At 35.5% G+C, this 23,889-nt stretch overlaps 1 protein-coding gene across 2 annotated transcripts in view; it reads right to left on the bottom strand.

The window, feature by feature from the left end:
• Positions 1-23,889, bottom strand: part of rdgC (retinal degeneration C) — a 106,651-nt gene extending 82,762 nt beyond the window's left edge. Inside the window, exon 1 of one of the 2 annotated variants that reach the window (XM_074107924.1) lies at positions 23,690-23,889. The gene's annotated coding sequence lies outside the window, so the exon portion shown is untranslated. The remainder of the gene's footprint in view (positions 1-23,689) is intronic. The other variant, XM_074107929.1, reaches the window with a different exon arrangement.

The following is a 23,889-nucleotide window of genomic DNA, read 5'->3' as shown; positions in this document are numbered from 1 at the left end:
GGAAAATGACACCAGTTTATATCTGCCGCCCTAAAATAGAGGTCACGGCTGTCTCTAGTCCCATTTACACCCACCTATGACGACATAAAATCGATAAGGCATCTTTACGGACATCAAGTATTTTCTTACTTTATAGTTCGCTTTCATCTTCTCAATATATAAAAATATAAGTCCTGACTAATCGACCGACTCGACTGAGCCCAAACCTTTCGGCTTAGAAAGTTTAAATTTTACATTGATTATGATTATGGTACGTACAAGGGGTACCTAAACACAGATTTTACGAAATTTTCACGGGATAGAGTGTTTTGCAACGTACCTAGGCTGCTACGAAAGTTTTTAGCTGTATGAAAACTATAAATATTTTATTCCTAAATTGCTTGATAAATTAAAGATGATTTATCTGTTAACCTCTTTGTATAGTGACATTGCATACTGGCCAGTAACATTTTCTTTTAGGGTTCCGGAGCCAAAATGGCAAAAACGGAACCCTTATAGTTTCGCCATGTCTGTCTGTCTGTCTGTCTGTCCGTCCGCGGCTTTGCTCAGGGACTATCAATGCTAGAAAGCTGTAATTTTGCACGGATATTATAGGTAAAGTATGCCGACAAAATGTTACAATTAAAAATTCAAAAAACATTTTTTTTAGGGTACGTCCCATAAACGAAAAGTGGGAGTGTTTTTTTTTTCTCATCCAATCCTATAGTGTGGGGTATCGCTGGATAGGTATTTTAAAACCATTGGGGGTTTGCTCATACGAATTTTCGATTCAGTGATTTTTTTGCGAAATATTTAACTTTAAAGTGCAAATTTTCATTAAAATCGAGCGTCCCCCCCTCTAAAATCTAAACCGGTGGGCAGAAAAATTTGAAAAAATTCAGGATGGTAGTAAGTATATAAAACTTTCCAGAAATTTTAACGTTGCATTTGGGACGTCCGCTCCATCCTTAGCCACAGTTTCGTATTGGTACCGCGAGTTTAAACAGGGTCGAGAGTGCATCAAAGATGAGCCGAGACCAGGACGGCCGTCAAGTGCAGTAACGCCAGAAAACGTGATCAGAGCCGAGTGGTTGATTAAGGAAAGAAGGAATATTACACAATGGGAAATCGAACATGAACTAGGCATTGGATCACCCGCAGTTTTAAGTATTTTACATGATCATCTTAGCGTCAGGAAGGTCGCGTCACGTTGGATACCACATTTGCTGACCGAAGAGCAAAAAACCCAGCGAGTAGATTGGTGTCAGTTTATGCTTAGCAAATTTGACGGAGGCAATTCCCAGCAGGTTTCTAACATCCTTACTACTGACGAGTCTTGGATATCTGCTACGACCCCCTGTCAAAGCAGCAATCTATGCAGTGGGTGTTTGAAGAAAACCGCCTTTAATAATTGCTCGAGGCCGAAGTGTCAACAACAGGTTGATCGCCGTTTTCTTTCGTCGCAGTGGGCCAGTGGCTGTAATTCCTCTTGAAGATTAAAGAACAGTTACTAGCCTGTGGTACACCGAAGTTTGTCTACCTCAAACGTTCGAAAACCTGGGTGAGGAACGCCCAAAGAGCGGCATTCGGGGATTTTTTTTCCACCAAGATGCATTAACTGCAGCAAAACAATGGACTTTTTGAACAGCACAGGTGTTCAGATGGTGTCGCATCCACCCTACAGCCCTGACCTGGCCTCGTGTGTTTTTTTCTTATTCTCCAATGTGAAGAAAATGATGCGTGGCCGGACTTTCATGAATCGGACGAGGCAGTACAAGAATTTGAGCGGCTTTTCTTCGAACTACCGCAGAACGCGTTTTTAAGTGTTTTGAGGATAGGTTTTTGAGAATGAGGCGAACTGTAGACCTTGGAGGGATATATACTGAGCGGAAAAAAATGTGGCCCTCAAATGTATGCAAAAATAGGTAATTTTGTATGTAGAGTGGGCCAAATTTTGTGCCGCTGAGTATATTTTGAAAAATATTAAAGTAATTTAGAAAAAAAACCGAATGGTTTTAATACAGCTAAAGCTAAAAATTTGCAAGCTTGTCATTAGTTTTTACCTACCCACGAAAGTAACGCTAGAACGTCACAACAACTAATTTAGTTTTTGCTGCATTTAAATGGAAAGTTACGATTTTATATAAACGGCAATAATGTAGTTCATGAAACGGGTAACAAAGATAGTTTAATTAATAGTTAGGTTTCATAAAAGACTGACGATAATTTTAAATCAAATATAATTAAAAGTAGTAGTAGTAGTGTAGTAGTAGTTTAGTATGTAGTATCTTGTTCTTATAATTGTAAGTATAGGTTCGTATTAATAAAAAAAAACCTTTAATTTCATTTTCTAACCGCTTTTTGCGATTGTCATTTTTGCATTAACTTTTACTAATTTTCTTTTATTTATATTTTCATTGTAAGTACCTATATCATAGCATTATTGCTTTAGCAGCCATCCAATCCACCCCTTCGTCAAAATAAATATCTTTTGCTGAACATCATGATGGCTATAAAAAAGTTACGGATGCTCATTAAAATCTAGCCATTAATAGCAGTAATAACATTTTCAATATTTATACTTAAACATATTTGTGACGGAATGTGGACCGTGATTTGATTAGGCACCTTTAAGGAGCTCGAGCCTCCCGATATTTCGATGTAGTCGCATGCATCATAATTACGGATAGACTCATCTACGTCCCCTAACCAATAATTATTTAACCATCAATCATTAAAAACTGTTTACATACACTTTTGCCACTCACTTCATTAAACTGAATAACTTCAGTCATTTTTCATCAATCTAAATGTAACTATCATTTACATTGCATTTCACAAAATTCGGAATGCAAGTGATAGTGAGATGAGAAATAATAAAATAAGTAGGTAACTTAATATGCATTAAATCGAATTTTGTTTTCTAACTGCGCGGCGGTTTATTTGCCTGAAAATTAATTACGTTATTCCGCACATACGCTAACGATTTCCTGCATGAGCTGCTTTAAACAGATCGATGAAGTGTATTTTGATTCAACGCTCATTTAGCCTTGTGTGTGACGCTCGTCAATAAACAAAATCAAATCGTTATTTATTAGCGATATGGTTTAGTCTGGCAGCCGTCAGTCTGGCATTCATCCTCATAACTGGACACAGTCTGTTGTGCTTCGTGTCGTCTATTTCTTTCTAGAAACGTAAATAGTATCTGACATCACCTCGGTAGATGTATTTAGCTGAGTCTATTATTTTTGTGTAACAATAATGATTTGGGCTGAAGTCAATAAAATTTTAGTAGGCATATACTTCTTCATTTACTCGGAAAAGAATCGGAACGTAGCCAAGACTCGTTTAATTGGATTATGTGAGACAAGTAAGTTATTATTTGACGCGATTATGAATCTCAAAATAAGATCTCACGTACTATTACGCACTTCTATTCTACAAAAAAAAGACAAAAATTGCTTTTTATCAGTATTTTTTGACCTCTATTTAATGAACACTTGAAAATGCAATAAAATCCAATCGAATTAAAACTCAGAAGACAATCGTCGAGTTGAGCTTGCAATGTTGACAAAGGAATAATTACGCGGTCCTTTTCAAACAATAGACTCGAACGTGATTTCACAAACATACCTTGAAATACGGGGATAACTTTAATCTCTCCTTTTGTATGTAACACGTCATAAATTTTGAATAATTTAATAGCTCACCAGCTTCGGGTTAGTTATAATTATAAACTCGACGCTATTTAAAACCAGCATACTTTTCATATCCTCTCTTTCCTGCCGATGCTCCACTTCTATCTTAAATATTTGATGCTGTTTATTTTTGTTTTACTTTGGACGTTAACTTCTAATTAAATTTATTGGGAAACATGAGAGCGTTAGAAGTTCTCGTGATCGGCTAAAACGTTCAAATACTTGATCAAAATTGAAAATCTCTGACTTTGATCCCCAACTTATTGTAATTCACTTTATTTATAACTAGTTTAAGCGTAAGAATTCATAACATGCATATTTCGTTTCCAGGACAAAATATATTTTTCACACCTCTCCTTCAGAAAAGTAACTTTTCCTCCGTGACGAGAGGGAGCAAAGTGCAACTTTTCTGTTCAAGGTTTTTGTAAGTGTTTTATTGCAAATGCCATTTTTTGAACTTGATAATTGTAAAGCCACGCCATTTTCTACGCTGGTTGTTCTTTAATAATATTTAAAATATTTTTTCAAGTTTCTTAATGCTCGGTGTGAAAAGTTGTATGAGCCACTCGGGAGCAAAATTATTTTCATCTTGGGCGTTAACACTTGAATCCCTCACTACGCTCAGGATTCTACTTTAGAATCCTTCGCTACATTCTGGATTCAATGTACGCCCTCGCCGTAAATACACCATTTTGCTCCCTTGTGACACAAATAACTATTTCACCTCAGCACCTCAAACAGGCAGGTTGTGCTATGAGAAATCAGGGAGCAAAATCGCATTTTGCTCACTCCGTGGGACAAAGTAACTTTTTAATTATTTTTTTAAATGCTGAGTACAGTTTTGGGTCTACTCACTGAATTCCAAATATTTGAACTTTACTTTGAACTGTCATTTCACTTTAACACGAAAAAAGCGAGAGATAGGATAAAATGTATTGATTACGATCTTAAATTAAATTTTTGATATTAAAAATATATCAATAGATACCTAATAAATTACATGACAACGAATATTTCCAAAATGTAATTTTTCCCGATCTTTCAATAAAGTATACAACCTCGTTGCACGCAAGCCGCTTCTCTTGTTTTTTTTTATAAAATAATTCCTACTGCCTCTACAGTTGGAATAAATATTTGTTAAATTGAATGAATTTTTAAACAAATCTATTTATGTTTATGTAATAGAAATCTTAATAAAATTCATATTTAAAGGTTAATAACATTTATAATAAATTATACGTTTATTGTTCAATCTTTTTAATTACCCCAAGATGAGGCTTTTTCAAGTATTAAAAAATAAGTGTGACATATAGCACAAGAAGGTCTAAGTTCGAATTACAATGCATGTTATGAGTATGAGATTTGTATTGTATCTACTGGGCACTTTTTATGGTTTTAAACGTGATTATTATATTTGTTTCTTAATAATCGGATTATATTTTAAAAATTGTGTTTGTTTTATAAAAAGATAGGTATATGGGGTTTTACTCTTACGTTATATTTAAATGAATGAAACCGTGGTGGCGTAGTGGTTTGACCTATCGCCTCTCAAGCAGAGGGTCGTGGGTTCGAACCCCGGCTCGCACCTCTGAGTTTTTCGAAATTCATTTGTGGAATTACATTTGAAATTTACTACTAGCTTTGCGGTGATGGAAAACATCGTGAGGAAACCTGCACAACCCGCGAAGCGATTCGATGGTGCGTGCGAAGTTCCCAATCCGCACTGGGCCCGCGTGGGAACTATGACCCAAGCCCTCTTGTTCTGAGAGGACGCCTGTGCCCATCAGTGGGACGTATATAGGCTGGGATGATGGATGATGTTATATTTAAATGATGTTCTCGCTGCTGAGGTGAAAAATTGTATGTGTCACACGAGACCAAAGTTTTTTTGCATCTCGTGTATTTGAATCCCTTGCTGCTCTCAGGATTCTAACCAGAATCACTCGCTGACGCTCGTGATTCAATTATAGAATCGAAGGATACTCGGGATTCAAAATCAACACTCGCAACAAAAAACAACTTTGCTCTCTTGTTGCAAAAATAACTATTGCCTAGGTAGGTATAGCACTGAAAAGAACCGCGAAATTCACATTGTCACCAATTGTAGAAATAATGTACACTCTGTGAGCTCTTAAAAAAACCTTCGGATTTTAGAAGCATTCTTCGGGTATTGACGATGACACGCGATCGTGATATGCGGTTCTGTTCTGTTATCAACTTGCAAAACTTTTCGAAGCTACCGTAAAAAGTAATGTAAAGAATAACCATCAGTACAAAATAAACCTTACTGTAATAATATTACGCTTATTTATCTTATCTTTTTCTAATTTTAATACAATATGGCTTTTTACCATGATACGAATAATAAAAAAACAGTATTTTCGAATTTTTCCGTCGTTAATTTAAATAGAGAACACCGCCTTAACACACTACTTTTGTTTGGAAGTATGTAGAGCTGTTATGTACTGTGTCTACTTCTCTTGAGTATGGCAAATTATTTGTTTTGGTCTGCCTCGTTTAATATTTTTAATGTACTTTTCGAAATCTTCGTTGCTTCTATAACTCGGTCTTGAACCTCATTAAAATATTTGAAACTTTCAGCTTTTCTTTTAAAAAAATTATACATTATAATTATAAATAATTTCTCTTTAAGTATTGACTATTTACAGAAATACCCTATTTAAGTTGACTCCCCATAGAAATCAATTTTCGAAAAATAAACTAAATAAATAACTAAGTGGTGGTTTTAACTGCTCTACATATATAAATCAATGAAAACACAACGAGTGCACTCTCCGCGTGATGGATTGCTACTAAGTCAAAAAGTCAATTGTCATTTTCAACAACATGAATCCTTCTGATTCCCCCCCGAAAGTTTTTCTAAGAGCTCACGGATTGTAAGTATTTACCTCGGTGCTTGTCATACATTTGTCATTGAAACGTAAGTTAACGTAACTAAGTTAAACATCATATATAGTTTCACTATATAATTCTTAATACATATAGTAAGTATGTTGTACCCACTGTAACGTCCGACTTCTAACAAGAAACATGTTTAGTTCGAGTTATCTATGTACCTACTAATTTCAAGTACAATAACTTACTTTTGTAAATTAAGTTGCTTAAGCATGGCCGTCGTGGTAATCTATGTGAAACCCAGTGTACTCGTACTTGATTTACATAATACTCGTGATTGAGTTTCAGAACAGGGCTGCGAGTCACGACGAATATCATTTTACTCCGTGTGCGACTACTGTTAGATATGTCACCACTATGTTCGCGTAAGGAATGAAATATCACATTACTCACACCATTAGTATTTCTATTTGCAATGATTTTCATGTGCCATACTATATCAATATCTAGATATTCTTGGTGTCAACTTATGTTGTGAAGGAGGAAGCGTAATATAATGGAATGTGTTTGATTGTTTTCGTTTATACAATATCACCTATTCATTTAGTAATTACATTAGGTAGTTAGGTTTATTGTAATTTACTAAGTTTAACTTCTTGGAATTTTAATCATAATCGACAACCCTATTACAATATGATTTCAACTTTGCGGGTCAAAAGAAAGAAAGGGAATTATCATAATTTTCATGAATAAACGTTATAAAGACAGAAATGTTGGAATTTAACAAAAAGTTTAATTAGGTGTTTATCTTCTTTAACCCAGATGAAAAATTAGAAATGCTGAGGATAAGCACCTTGAAGGACTTCTACTACCTATTTTCTTTAATGCCTATCCGTAAGTATCTAAAGAAGGTTAACAGACAAATGTAATTGAACGTATAGATATATAAAGTAAATATATGACCACAACCGCTTAAATTAGGTACACCGCACACAATTGGCTTAGTTAGTGGGTCTGACGCGATCGTGAACTCGTGGAACACTTTTAGGCACACAATTGAAATAGTACATTGTGTCTTAAGGGCGATAAATAAGGAATTACGAACGGGAGTCTATTAGAAGCCCGAAGTCGATGAGGGCTTTAATGATTCGATGTTCGTAATTCTAGTACCGCCCGTGCGACATACAATGTTTATCATCACATTTGCGAGTAAAATTGTATATTTGTAAAAGAAAAACTATTTTTTTTTTAAAAATTGCCGATACCGCTGACTGCGCTCTTGGCAGCGCCAAAGCACCAAAGTGTCCAGACCAGACCAGACACCGGTGGCTTGGAAACATAGAACGGGTGGGTTGGGAGTGGACGTAGAACCGGTCGGTCGTCCCAAGTACCGCTTGAGGGACGAGGTCCAGAGATTATTTGGACCTTTCACGGCTCCATCGATTACTACTCAAGAAAAAAGATTCTAGAAAAATTTTGTTCACGGACGACAAAATATTTATTGTCAAAGAACATCCCGTCAAACGTTGCATACTCCACTCCATTTTGTCAACAGGCAGTCAAAGTCTAGGCATGAAATTATCAGAACGTAGTCCCGGAGATTCTAAAACCCCTATCTGCGTTCCTATTCGCTGGCAGGGATTGGTTTTTCCAGCAAGATTCGGCACCATCACACAGCGAAGTCCACACAAAAGTGGTTAAAAAGATAATTTCCCGGGGCTTTTAGTAGGTACTGAGGAGTGGCCCTCATCGAGCCCAGGAACTATTATCCAGGAACTATATTCTGCACTATGTGAGGTGTTTAGTAATATTTATAATAGTAGTATTATAACAATAGTTAAGAGAAACGATAGGTCACAGGACTGGATGAATAGAACCCTGTCAAAATGTTAGACAAAAAAGATGAGTTATTTAGAAGATGGAAAGGTAACCCGCGCAATAACTGCCTTAGGTTGGAGTATACAAAATGGAGGAATAAAACGAATAAAATGATAATTAGTACTAAAAATAATTTTAGAATGAAAAAAATAGAAGACTGTAAAGGGGACTTTAGGAAAATATGGGAAAATGTCAATAATTGGCTAGGAAGGAAGAAGAGTGGCCTCGATGAAACAATAACAAAATACTTAGGAAAAACAACAGAACTTCAGAATATTTGTAATAATTTTGCCGATACTTTTACTCAAGAAATTGAAAAGATAAAACATAAATGTAACATTAAATTCTTAAAAAGATGAACCTATGTACGGGAATTGAATGAGTCTATACTTTTTAGAACAGTTACTGCACTAGACGTAATTAAAGTTATAAATCAAATGAATGAAAAAAAATCACCGGGCATAGATGGAATAAGAGTTAAGGATATTAAGGATTTTAAGGCTGAAATTAGCCCTATAATAGCTCATCTCATCAACTTATGTGTTAAAAAAGGGTGTTATCCAGATAAATTAAAAATATCTTTAATCAGGCCACTATATAAACAATCCAGCCATTTGGAGTACACCAATTATAGACCAATAGCCATTCTATCGAGCATTAATAAACTGGTGGAGAAGGTAGTTATTGCGCAGGTGTCCAAATTCCTATCGCAGGCCGATGTAATCAACCCGGCCCAGCATGGTTTTCAATGCGGTAAAGGCACTCACACGGCACTCCATGAATTTACGGATAAAATAAATACGGAACTCGATAAAAAACAACATGTAATTGCTTTGTTTATAGATTTCAAAAAAGCCTTTGAAACTCTAGATCATGACACATTGCTTAGAGCCATGTCAGAGTGCGGAATAAGGGGGCCCGTTAATCGATGGCTCGAAGCATACTTATCAGACAGGAAAATAAAAGTCAAAGTAAACAATGTAATCAGCACCGAGAAACGGGTATCTCTTGGCGTGCCAACTGGCTCCGTATACGGGCCCGTTGGTTATATAATGCATGTAAATAGTGTCACTAATGTAGTAAAAAACTGTAGAACATATATGTATGCGGACGACACGTGCCTTGTATTTTCGGGAACCGACCCAGTTCAAATCCAGCAATGTATTCAGGATGATTTTGACAATATCGTACGCTGGTCGCACGATAATGGCATTATATTGAATTTAACTAAAACTAAGTATGTGCATATGAGGTCGCCAATGAGTAAAGCTAAAGACATCCCAATCTGTATAGTAGGTCATACGTATGATTGCTTGCATCAGCAGAGTAAAAACTGTAAATGTGTACAAATAGAAAAAGTTGCGTGTATAAAGTACTTGGGTTTATCTATTGACCAAGACATGAACTGGAAATCTCACATAAAAAATGTATGTGCAAAGCTTCGAATATTGTTAACCCAATTTAATAACCTCAAGTACAGTGTAAGTAGGTCAGTTTTGTTTTGTGTGTATCACGCATTGGTGGAGCCTGTGTTCAGTTACGGCCTGAGTAGCTACGGGAGATCGTTTCCTACCCACTTAAATGAAATAAAACGATTGCAAACAAGATTCCTAAAATGCCTTGCGACCGTAAAACAGAAAAATGATTGCCATGGAGAGTATGATACATTATATAAAGTTTGCAAAATAATGCCTATTGACAAGAAAATTAAATATATTCTGGCAACGGAGTACTTTGAGAGATCAGATGTTGTGTTGAAAAGGACCCGTACCTACTCAAGTCGTCCTAAAAAGACTAAACCATATGTTATGCCGAGCGTCACCAACTATTATGGTCGCAGAACTAGTAGTTACCTGATTCCTCAAATTTATAATGAACTACCGAGTGAACTCATTAGGGACATGGAAAAAACAAAAAAACATATATTTAAGTTGAAATTGAAAAAATTATTTATAGATAATTAAAATATTTTTTTTTAATAATAAGTCGTGGTATAATGGCATGCTTGTAATTCAAAATGTCTGGTTTTTCTAATAGTATAAAAACAAAAAAAAAACTTTTTATAGTCTTAAGTCATAACATAACACTAACCATAGCAAGTCTTAATACTAATTATCCTATGTTAAGCGTTACTTGTGTTTTGTAACTTTATAAACCAAGAGCTAAAGTGCCGACAAGCTGCTCTGTAGTTTGGCATAACAAATGTAAATTAAAAATGTAACTCTTAGCAGAAATAAACTTTTCTATCTATCTATCTAACTAATGGCATGCTGAGAGTCACATTCAAATCTAGTCCTAAAACGGGCGTTATATAGTCGATTGGAAACGATGCTTAAGAGCCTATGTAATAAACAAAAGCGTAGACATTTTTAGCAAAGGCTACTTTTAACTACTACCACGGTCGGGACTTGTTACGCTGTCAACGAGTGATAGTTGCCTCGCCGTTTCGAGCACGATGCGGTGGCCGTGGTCGCAGGTGGACTGATGTAGGGTATCATGTCTGCTTAGCAGCGCGAATCCTTGGAACTACTCGCCCTTGATTACTAGTACCGGCACTCGAGACATGATACCCTACACTTCGGTCTGGTCGTGGCCGCAGCCACTGTGGTGTGGTTAGGGCGTCGAGGTGGTTGTTGCTCGTTGTTGGCGTGATGGGTCCCGTTTGTGGTAGCAGTGGAAGAGTGAAAAATCATGAACGAAAGTTTAAAACATTATCTAATAATACTTTTACGTTATAAAGCAGTGTTATAGTAACCAACCCTACATACACGTCTCAAAACTTATGAGCACACGAGGTATATGTATCAATTCACCACTTTTGCAAGGAGTCTATTGTTTTTTTTTTTCATTTTGATATGACCTTGAGACTTACTACGTGATAACACAGCCGATTCTATAGTATTTTGTGTTTTATTCAACTTTTCAAAAATATTCGTATATTATTCGAATAATTCGAATACTTCCGAATTTACGACTCGAATATTCGGATAATGAAAACGGTCGAATATTGCAAGCACACCATGCAGTAACAAACTCATTTATCGACCTTGGGCTTCATGACAAGAAAATTTGTACGGGCAATGACTCATTTACCGACCACGGGTTTCATGACAAGCACATTAAGGTCGAGGATTTTATTTGGGGGGTTGCAAGCAAGGTAGCCTGCATGTTACGACACTGTTTACGAGCAAGTGTGATGAAAAAAGATTGTCAAAAGGCGGGGACAATGCCCTCGTCTGTATTTATAAGGTGTTGGAGCAACTTTGTTTTAACAATTTGTTTTGTTTTGATTTCGCTATTTTTGGCGTGAAGTTTTATGTTTTAGCGATCTGTACCACTACCATCAGTTTACAGTGACCGTACTCGATAGCGACGGCGTAAATTATTTGTATAGAGAATTATACAGCGCCTCTACAAATAATTTACGCCATCGCTATCGAGTACGGTCACTGTAAACTCATGGTAGTGGTACTGAGCAACAACACTGTTGACGAAAATTTGTTCGCTCATATCCCTGGTTTTGACGACATATTTTCAAGGTTTGTAATTATGACTGTGTGGGTAAGTGTTTACGTGTATGTGTGTGTGTGTTGTATCTGGTCCAGAAGTTAATTACCTACACGTTTTATTTTTTAATTTAAACCTATGAATAAACGCCTTTTTTTACAAGAGCGACGTAAATTACTCGTAGTTGTGCGTCATGAAATTGTGATAACCGTATCTATCTGTAAAAAAAAATCCATTATAACAGCCAGTATTATGAAAAAAAAACTTGTTTTTTTTTCACTGTTTGCTTTCGTCTTGAGCAAGTTAGTAAACTAGAAATCATTGTTGAACACAAACTTGTTCATCATAAATGTTAACAAAACCACACTACTTATAATGCGAACTTGAACTTGAGCCCATAAAGCCGCAGACTACCTTACTTGAGGGTGTTCCACCTTGTTCCACCTTCCTGAGTTGTGTTTCATTATTATGAAAGTGCCTTATCCGTCTTCTTACAAGGAATAATATATCGTTCGACTCGCTTACAAAATGTATCGCCTTATGTCGAGAGGGTAGACTCTGAACTAGACGGTATTCCAAGAGATGCGTCTCAGTAAATATGTACGACTAAATAATGTCGCATGCCCTAGTGGCCTCCTACGCGACATCGCGTGGGAATTTTTATTCTTTACGTGATAAAAATTTATTAGAACGGACAGAATATTTTCCATCATAGAAATATATCTTGATTGGAAGTGAATATTATGATTATGAATAAGTTCAGAATTTTTTTTCTATTAGGTACAATAAATTAATGTCACGTCAATTACTTAAGCCCTCGTGAGACATAAAAATTACAAAATCTTCCGAAAAGATCAAAACCAGGCAGACCGTTCCACACTTATAATTTATAATTATCAGTAGAACCGTTTATTTTGTATTTTTATCGACTACAATAAACGTCATAAAAATACATTATGAATGGATGTCAAAATTAAATCTAAAAACGATATTTAGTCAAGTGTACATGACGCCTTTCCATTCATTGAGGCATGTAGGTACGGTCAAGGAGTTTAATTCATTGGCCACCATAGAACCATTTCACAGTAAACGTCATAGTGACATCGCATTAATTAACAAGGAAAGTCGTAATGACTCTTCCTTTGAAAAGGTTCTATGGTGGCCCATGAATTAAATTCCTTGACTGTACATATGGTAGTTTCCTGAATGTGCAACATGTTAACAAGTTGGTGTCATGCGGTGTTGACGTCACCACCCCTTTTTTTTTTCAACTGGATGGCAAACGAGCAAGTGGGTCTCCTGATGATAAGAGATCACCACCGCCCATAGACACCTGCAACACCAGGGGGATTACAGATGCGTTGCCAACCTAGAGGCCTAAGATGGGATACCTCAAGTGCCAGTAATTTCACCGGCACATTATTAGGTTTCCCTGCCACGCACGCCCACCATAGTCTAAAGGTACTAACACAGTTTTATTAATTTAAATAATAATAATAAAAATACCTATCTCAGCTTTTTTACAATAACGTCAGCCTCTACTTTTCTATGTACATATGAGAAATAAGTGTAGTCACATACTATTTACGATAATTATATTTTAAGCATCTTCACTATCTTCCAAAATAAAACATTTAATCCTCTAAGGCCTGCAGGTCTAATAACGAAAGTTACTTAATTTATGTTTTCACCCGTAGAAACTTTGGTCGTAAACTTCGGCAATTTCTTCTCAATATTTACCCTTAAGTGCGGATAAACATTAACCGCGACTCATAATATAGTTTTAAACTGAAAACATGTCCTGGTGTAACGCGATACAAATAGTAGGTACTAAAGAAATACCAACGATGCAAGTCGTCGTGTCGTGCCTCTTTTATGATAATTATTTAACCTCAACCTAAATGTTGAATTACTATTTTTAACTATGAAAGAAAGAATGAAAGAAAGAAAATATATTTATTTGGTCACATTAAGACATACCAAAAACAAACAAAGCAAAAGCCTATGACTATTACTATTATTAGTTTTATATTTATAAATGTGCCGTAACCTTATGTATGTACCTACTCGGACAAAAATGCATTATTGTAATCACTTCATCAAACAAATCATATACAAACGTTTCTTATTGAATGAATGGGAGTAAATTAATTTAATGTATAAATATGTGGTAAACATGACTAAGTAGTAAATTATTCAAAACACGTCAGATTTGGCTATGTATTTTATAGATATGATACATTATAAAGAGAGCCCTCTGGAATACGCTGATTTTTATACATACCCTACATATTTCCTTAAATGAGACTACTAAATTAAATTAACAGACATTGGTACAGGCATGAATACAATAAATTATACATATAAGTATATGGGTGACACTCTTTCCCGGCCCGGATAATACCGGGATGGAAATACCAACCCTGTTTTTCGTGTACACGCCCATAGAAGCTTCTGCCAGTTTCTATGGGCGTGTACACAAAAAACAGGGCCGGTATTTCCATTTCGGTGTTATCCGGGCCGGGAAAGAGTGTCACCCTAAGTATATCAAATATCATATTTAATGAACCCGTACGAGTATCCCGCTTCTTCACCCGTGCCCTAGCATTATCTGATTACCCATGACACTAACAGAATGAAGCTCTCAAAATGGCAAGCTTAATATTGACGCAAACCCGTCAACGTTACGTATTCTTCTAAATATTCATCTCACGTTCATATTACTCAAATTTCGCATTCAGTTTTGAGACTTATTGCATTATCTGAAATGAAATTGCTTTTGTTTGAGATCTCATCTCTCTCGTGTTTCGATGTTTCTTATCAAACCTCCAGGAGGTTTCTTATAATTGAACAGTATTTCAATTTAATGACCTTATAACTTACTAATCAGTGCAAGCAACACCGCAAGTTGCCACGAGGAATGCAAAACGTTTCATTTGGGTAGATCCCAAATTAAAGCGTTTTGGCATCGCTCGTTTTGCAACTTAGGTTTGTTCAATTTTATTCGCAGTTAGGGAATAATATAGAAGTAATTTGGTGTAGATCGCTCGGAACAATCGCGCAAATCGCTCGAAAGCACGAGAGCCGGAGCGGAGCGGAGCGGCCGGACATTTCCCCGATGAGAATGATTTGGCAACTCGCCCCTGCCTATATTTAAATTGTAATCTCATTGAGTCAACGCTCTCAACGACTTTAACATTCAAAATAACTGGACTTGTCGCTGTTTTGTAAACGAAGATTAAAACATTTGTAACGTTTATTCGGAAATGAAACTTAAAAGTAAAATTAATAGTTTTGATTGGTCTGCATCTGCAGATATAAAAACCAATTACTGAAAAGTTAATAACTTACAACAACAAAGTCAATAATAAAAACATCATCACTTTTTATTTTCAATCTAGTATGCTTCTCTCGATATACAAATGATATGGTGTAGAATACAAAAGATCATCTCAGTAATAATAATAATAGTTGTAGGGCAAAGGTAGGTCTGTAAGGGATTAGGCGTATACATTACTCATATAAAAGGTATTTTATAGAATTCAGTTTTTGTTTTATGAGCTTTATTTGAAATAGAAATAGAAGAATGTAGAAATTTTATTAGCTTCGAGTGCACGAAGTGGCTCTTAACTCCAAGCGTAAAATAATTGCCGACTCTTGCACTTATCAGCTTATCAAAAAATCTCTACCTAATACTTTTTGTAATAAACATACCAGCGGTTGACCTCTTTTGCACCTGACGAAATACCTACGTAATAATTACTACTATATACTTTTTAAATATGCTGTGAAAGGTAATAATGTAGATATATAACACGGACAGAATCATCGTTTCAAAGAAAAATAAATAATGAAGTTTTATTGTTTAAATCGGTGTACCTACAGTTGAGATATTTATCATTTAGAGCAGTGTTTTTCAAACTGTGGGTCGCGACCTCCCGGGAGTCGCAGTAGCATCGTTATTGTGTATAATTATTCAATGTGTATATTATTAACCTATGATTAATACAAGTAACTGTAAGTGGAGGTAAGCAGGGGGTAAAAAGTTTGAAAATCACTGATTTAGAGTAATTTGAATTGAACAGTACAAACAGTTGCTCTTAATCGATAAGACCGCCTATTGCTCGTCACCTTGTAATCTTCTCTCTGTGTATCTGTTTTCTGTATTGCTTACCTACTATTTGTGGTGTACAATAAAGAGAAATTGTATTGTATTGTCAGTTCTAGCACTTTTTCTATTTCGTTTAACTTATTTTTAAACTTTTTTTTTTCAATTAAATCGTAAAAATAAAACTATGAATGTGTGTTTATAAAATTTTGTAACAAAAAATTGAACCGACTACAAAAAACCTGGCTCGTGCTGAGGCACCGACTACAGACTCATGGTTTTTTGTAGTCGGTTTAATTTCAAGAGCAAATGCACGAGTTACTAGTAAATATATCAAAATTACCATAGGTGTCCCTACAATATTTGAAGAGTTCCCTCGATTTCCTTAGGATCCATTCATCAGATCCTGATTTGGTGCTTATGGGACCTAATTGAAATCATTTCTAGACGAACGAAAAAAAAATGTTTTCAAATCGGTTCATAAGACATAAAAAAAAACAACCGAATTGATAACCTCCTCCTTTTCTTGAAATCGGTTAAAAATAAAACTTTATATACGTACCTATTTAAACAAATACCTATGTACTTCACATCTCTGCTAACAAATTGAGTTAGTTCATGACATCGTGACACAAAAGGTTTCTTGTTATGAAACACGAATAATCCCCACTTTTCTTACAAATTTTACTTATTATAGCTTTATTAATCCCAATCCAATTAGGGTAATTAAGTCATTTGTATTCGAGCCAAAACAGTTCTTAATGAGGGTTAGGAATTAGCCGACGGGACAAGGACTATTTTTTACATTCAAAAGCTTTTCGTTAAAATTGAGTTCGTAGTTGTGACCAAATTGACAAATGTTCACTCAACTCATTCGCATCTATCACGCAGTGGCTGCGGAGGATCAATCGATCGAGGGAAACACGCATCGCTCATACCTACGAATATTACAACAATCATACGAATAACTTTTATACGAGTTAATTACGGGGTATTTATATAGTGGCTCGCGTTTCATCAATGTTTCTACTAAATTGCGATATATACGATTTTATCGGTCTAAATTCAGGAAATTTCCATTACAAACTGAACATATTTATTACAAATCCATCATTAGCGATAATGATTTCATCGGGAAATGCAATCCGTCTTTCTACATCAGCGTTAATAAAAGGCTCTTTGGAAATTATTTCTTTTGTGATTTTTTATGAATCGCTTCCAAAGGGCGGACACACAAGTAGCTACAGTAAATCAGTGTGCGCTATCAGGTTTCTTTCTTAGCGTATCAGATCATGCCCGCTTTCACGGACTCCATTTAACAATGGGGGAATCTAAATTATGACCTTTCACCAAAAGTGCCGTGTTTAAACTCAAAACAAAATTAAGTATCCTCATATTTTTTGAATAATCTATATAATTTTATCGCTTATCAAAAAATGTTACAATTTTAATGATAGTTCATATTGATAGGAAGAAATTGACCAACCAAAGAAAATTTATTCTATTTTTTTATTTTCAAACGTACTACTTTTTGCGTTGGTTCGTTTCATAACTATATATCATACTTCTCAAGTCCTTTTCATTTTACTACGACAAGACCAAAAGAAGGGTTATGAATTCAGCGCATGTGTAGGTATACTCTACTTGCAAGCCTACCGACAAACCTACCCTATAATTATTATTTACGGCACGTGATCCTAGTCTATCTCCCCATAATTTAATGCGCAGTTTAACATAGAATATAAATACACAAGAAACTTCATCTCAATAAAAAGGAAAAAACAAAAGGAGTATAAGTATCCTGTCGAATAGATAACACAGATGAATGAGCCCAGCCCAGCGGTATCAACATTCTGATTTAACTTATACATAGGTCAACGTCAAAATAAAAAACACACGCAGATTAAATGCTTCCCCGTTTTTATAAGTCTGTCGGAAACAAATTTCATTTGGTATCATTAGTCGGTCACAGAGCGCTTGACCCTGAAACATTATTGAACTGAAATCAATTACAAATAACAAATGGAGCAATTATTGAATCCCCTTGTTTTCTCATTCATTAATCCGCTGTCGCAATGCAGTTCAGCAGAGTGCAGCGGCAGTATGCGCTCCAAATTTTAACGCTGTGCTGTGCTATCGTAACACTACTTTACTTTGTACAAAGGCGTAATAATCGTAGGTACTTCCGTTTATTGCCCTAAATTCTTTTGGTCGGATTTACAAGAGAAAGCGCTTAAAAATTAGGAACATTACAAAAAATATACCGACTGTATAAAATTACCTTCTCGGGGCTACTTGATGCCATTACTTGTTTAAAACCACTCTACTTAAAAGTATGCTTACAACTTAACTTCCCAGCGAGTCGGTAAGTAATTTTCGCGGCGTGTGTAGCATTGTGAATTAGAAAAGTCTTGAGTTATTTGTTTGGTTCTCTTCCTTTAACAAGTTAGCAAGTTGAATATCGATGGATTCTGACTATAAACTTAACTATTTGAATGATTGATGAACTTTGAAGGTCATTGCGGTGTAAGTTTTCAATCTCCAAATGGTCTCAGTAATTATATTTTTTTTGTAATGATATTCTGATTTATAATAAACATTTAAAAAAAAAACAAAGGACAGTCAAATAGCATAGCTTGAGAGCTCGAGCGCAATATCCGTTGACAGGCCTAATGATGACATGGCCGAAAGAGCGCGGCTGCCCGCGTGCGAGTCCACAGCTCTTACCTGGACACTTCCTTCGATTAAAATCCCACTTTTCAGCCGTCCTATTTAATCTCTCTAACTCGTATTTGGTGACTGCGACAACTTACTAATGAGCGACGTAGAACTGGTCTTTGATGGCTGTCATACCCGATTTTTGCAGTAAATGAACCTCAATGTAATAAATATATATGGAACTTGGCATTCAGACTTAGTTACTTCGTCACCCAACCTCATTGCTGTTAAGACCCCCCGAGGTTTTTTATCGATTTTTGACAAGTTTTGAATCGTATCTCCTATTTTTCCACTACAGATAGAATTATAAGTCAAACGGCTATCGGGTTTCTAATCTTTTATCGCCATTTTTACCGGATTTTGAAAAAAATGAAAAAGTAATTTTGTATGATTTTTTTAAACATTGTCTGAAAAAACACTTATTTCGTATCTCTATTGACGGGAAAGATCGAACATATACGAAATATACATATTTGGGTTCGTCTTTGACGTCTCTAAAAACTAGTCGAGGGTTATCATTTGAAACTAATTAACACAAAAGTTATGGCCAGAAAACCAGTTTTTGGCCTAAAATTGTTCAACTTTGATACCAAATATCTCGAAGACAATGAACTTTAAATATGGGATACTATATTGCTTAAAACCGTTGTTGTTAATATAATAAGCTCCAAAAACATTAGAAAACTAAGGAATTCAGATAGAAGGTCATTGGGGCATGGGATCCCCTTAAATAAATAATTCGAACTTAGTTCACGGAACTACTTCAAATATAAAAATATGCATAATCAGTATTTAGAGAAACGATACGACAAATGGGGTCATCAAAGTACCTGGGTGTTATATGTATTAAACACTGATACTGACAAAGTTGTCATTTAAAAAAAAGTTTTACCTGTTTATTTTGGTTTTACGGTACTTTTATAATTATAACTTAAATAATATGCGACCCAGGGTATAATTACAACCGCAGCACTCTACGGAATTCTCTTATTATTACGTTCCTGTAGAGGCGTTTATTTCGTAAATTTCACCAGTTAGCATCTCTACAATTTCTGAGGTTTGCCATTTTTCCCCTATTTTAGACTTACTCATACAGATTTTCGAATATAAAGATAGCTCAAATACTCAAATTTAGCTACTTTCAGTGTTAAGTAGAATGTTAGCAGACTCAATGACATAATTACTAATTAAGTGCAATTGATAATTAAGTTAAATACCTACATTTATATTTGTGACTTAACAATTAGTACCAGTCTTTTATACACTTTTACATACAAAGCTACCTACTTTATCATCTATTTTTATTGGTGTCACATATGCCCTGTCTTATGTTCGAGGCTTTTTCCCGTGTAAAATTAAAAAGGTTAGATCTCTAGAGGTTGTATACTTTGAGTCCTTCTTAATGCACCTTTACGATCCTCAAGAAATACTTATATCTGCCAAATTTCTACTCTCTTGCTACCGTGATTTATGTTGCGCGTTTTTTGTCAGTCACTCTACTTTCATATGGATATATACCTATACCTTTATCTTCACAACTCTCTGGCAACGGAGACAAAACCGCCGGTGCAAGATAGCGAATAACAAATATGAAATACGAAAATTAAGTAATTATTATTTATTATTAATTTTGATTGTTTAATTAAATAATGATTTTGATGTTTCGCAAAAATCCTTTTCATAATTTTATTTTCCAAAATCGATCGCCTTTTAACGCCTGCCATAGCTTGTAAAATTAACTGTTCTAAACTTTGACTACCTACCCCTAAATTTGATAATATTTAATAAATTGGTCAAGTGCGAGTCGGACTCGCACATGAAGGGTTAACAGTTCAGTAAAAGTTAAAATTGTTCTAATATAAGTGTTTTTTTTTGCTAACTGTACTTTATGCTTCTGGTTACCAAAGTACTCGTCAAGACGAATCAAACGAGTTCAAACTCGATGCGGTCGTGTCGTTTATCACAGAGTTCCTATGGTCACCCGCTAGTTTTATTTATCATCAGATCAACTCCATGTCATAATAATATTGCATTATCATCGGATTTATACATACTTGTAAAATTTCAGCTCAATCGGTTGAAGATATCCACTTTAAATTTGAGGTGAAAGATTCTACCCGAGCAAACATAAGTATTTACATTACTTACACTGCAAATAAATAAAATGCTTGTAATAAGTTTTTATTAAAAACTTCATTTTAATACAAGTTTTTTTTGCCGAATGTACTTTTTGTTGACTGTACTTGCTTTGTCATCTAAACTACATATCTGTACCAAATTTCAAGTCGGTACTATTAACTATTGAGGAGTTCCCTCCTAAAGAGACGATCCTGGCAGGACCACCAAGATGTCACTAAGCTCAAGAAAATCATCTAAAAATATCGCTGAAATGTAAGCACTTGTGCAAGTATTTCGAATAAAAAACAATTTGAATTCTCATCCTCTTTGGTTCTGGACAGGGCGTGTACACGAAATATCATGTCGGTATTTCCATGTCGGTATTGTACTTTCGGTAAATAGTGTAACCTAGCGCGGTTCATTCGCGGGAAATTCGGCGGACTTCCTATGCTCTATAATTAAATAATAAGAGGCTCGAATAGTGTGAATAAATTTTAAACTGTTATTATAAACCTTGTAAATAGTGTTAAATACATAGTATACCTACATTTTTTTTTGTAAAAAAAACAATAGGTAAACATAGTGATTAGTGACGGTGCGAATTTGGCGAGCGCTTTATCAAAGTTGGCTTCATTGAAGTTTGTGGTTCATAAATTGCTTCATTAATTTTGCACAAAAACGAATAATCCCACACAATCAGACTTTCACTATATTATATTATCGAAGCTTTTATAAAACATCATTAAAATCGCAAACTTAAAGGTACTTAAATATTCAAACGACATAGCTAGCGCCTAGCAACGGCTAATAACGCCTAGCAACCAAAAAACGCTGAAAAAAACACGTTTCTTGTATGAGACCTTCTTTAATTTGTAACTTTATTTTATTTTTAGTATTTGTTGTTATAGCGGCCACAGCAATATAAGCTGTGAAAATTTCAAGTGTCTAACTTTTACGGCTTAAGAGATAGAGCCCTGTGACTAGGGTTGCCAGATGGCCCCGGAATAACGTGTCTTGTCCCGTATCCAGGAATTACACTTTACTGTCCCGGATTTCGACTACGAGAGCAGTATTGCCCTCCAAATTAAAAATAGAAGCTGCGGTTAGCATTGCCGGCCGGTTTTCAGAATGCACATGCCTGAGAACAGTTTTTGAGGTCCTTCCAAAAGACTTGCCAAATGACAAAATCTGGGCTCACTTTTTTAAAACGACCAATTGTAACGATTTTGTCAATTTGAAGAAAATAGTTGGTTTTGTGCTCGTATTGATATTTAACTACCGACCCAATTTGTAACCCTCGAACTGTGCCGGAAATGCAATGCATGTACCTGGCAACCCTACCTGTGATAGACGGACGGACAGACAGACAAACAGATAGACCGACAGCGGAGTCTCAGTAATAAGGTCCCGTTGGCACCCTTTGGGTGCGGAACCCTAAATACTTTTATTCGTCAACTTCAACCCTAAATCAGCCTTGCTTCTTAGGAGTTTTTGAATTGTTCAGGAACTTCGCACCGAAACGATACGAGCTCAATCTGAATTTAAATATAATCCTTTTTGCGCTTTTCACCCTAACGAGGGACTTCTGGTCATGACTTGGACACTTCGCTAATAGGTTTTCAGTTGAAGACGGAATTTCGAGGCCTCTTATCGGATCTCTTCCTTATTCGGAGTTTTTTTTTTTACTTTGTAAAATTTTGCTCCAGATTGGTGCTGCCATTCAGTAAACTACTTTTCATTTCTCATGCTCGTACGGTTTATATTTATGCTAAATGTAGGCTGCATAAAATGTTTTTTTTATTCTCTACTGCGTGAAATAAAATCTTCGTCGAACACCAGGCGCCCATCAGCCACGAACATTAGAAATCAAATCAAAATCAAAATAGAAGAAGAAGAAGTAGTTTATAAATAAAGTTTTTATTTTATTTTTCCGCGGTTTTTTGTAATTCTTGTTTATTGCTACCAAATATTCAAAACTGGGCGATTCCCTACTATAGAAATGACAATGCGTACGTAATTAAAGCTTGTACATTGAACATTTATTTGCATGTTGCTGTTTAATTTCCTTGAAATCAAAGTTAAAAGTAGAGTGTAAAAAGTAACTATAAACCCTTGCCTGCACCTCAATAAACGTCTCCGGTAAAATTAGGAGTTTTATGCACTTGTTGTACAATCTGCAAATTTATCCGACGGTAATTAAAAAAATATTCTGAAAGCATTTAGGATAAAAAAAATAGATAATGTTTTTTTGCGATTTTATAATATAACTTCGGAGATTGTTATGAACTGATACCGTCTGTTCTATTGATATAATATTATTATGTTTGAGCGGAAATTTAAGTGTACAAAATATTCCAAATGCAATAAGACCGTGCTTCCGCTCCCACTTCTTAACTCTTCGTATCGTAGGTACAATAATCATTTGAGGCATTTACATGTGTCTTTCTTTTCACTTATATTACTTATTCAGTAGCATTTTAATATCATTTCATTCGATATTGTGGTAAGATATAGCTTCTTACCTTCTCTAATAATAAACCAGCCTACCTACTTAATTAAACAGTCTAATCATATTATAAATTAATAGTTTAATCATATTTTCCTATCATTCCAATCCCACTTCATAAATCTGATCGTGATGACGGTGGTGATCTCTTAACATCAGGAGACCCATTTGCTCGTTTGCCATCCAGTCGAATAAAAAAAAAAAAAACTTCAGAAATAGAAAAGAATTAGAGTTAAGTGGGTCTCGCATTTTTGGGGCCATCGGGCAATACAATAAATCAGTGTAGCATTCGAAATGCATTAATTTCCAAAATTAACTCACCGGCAGAAGGGGGGTGTCTTCAAGTAAAACTGAACATAAATCACAAACGAAAAAAAAACTGGTTGGGTTCACTCGTTTCTGAAAAAGTTGTAATCGGAAAGTTGGCGCGATTTTGGGGCGACTGAAAGTTGTTTGCGAGCGGCCAACCTGCCGCCGTGGAAGAGCGCGAACGACTGCTTCGCGGCTTGTCGCAGGCGATC

This window comes from Choristoneura fumiferana, chromosome 2, assembly GCF_025370935.1.
Source record: "Choristoneura fumiferana chromosome 2, NRCan_CFum_1, whole genome shotgun sequence".
In the NCBI taxonomy this organism is placed as follows: domain Eukaryota; kingdom Metazoa; phylum Arthropoda; class Insecta; order Lepidoptera; family Tortricidae; genus Choristoneura; species Choristoneura fumiferana.
The sequence above is the reverse complement of the archived record's forward strand: the minus strand, read 5'-3'. Positions and strand labels throughout refer to the sequence as shown.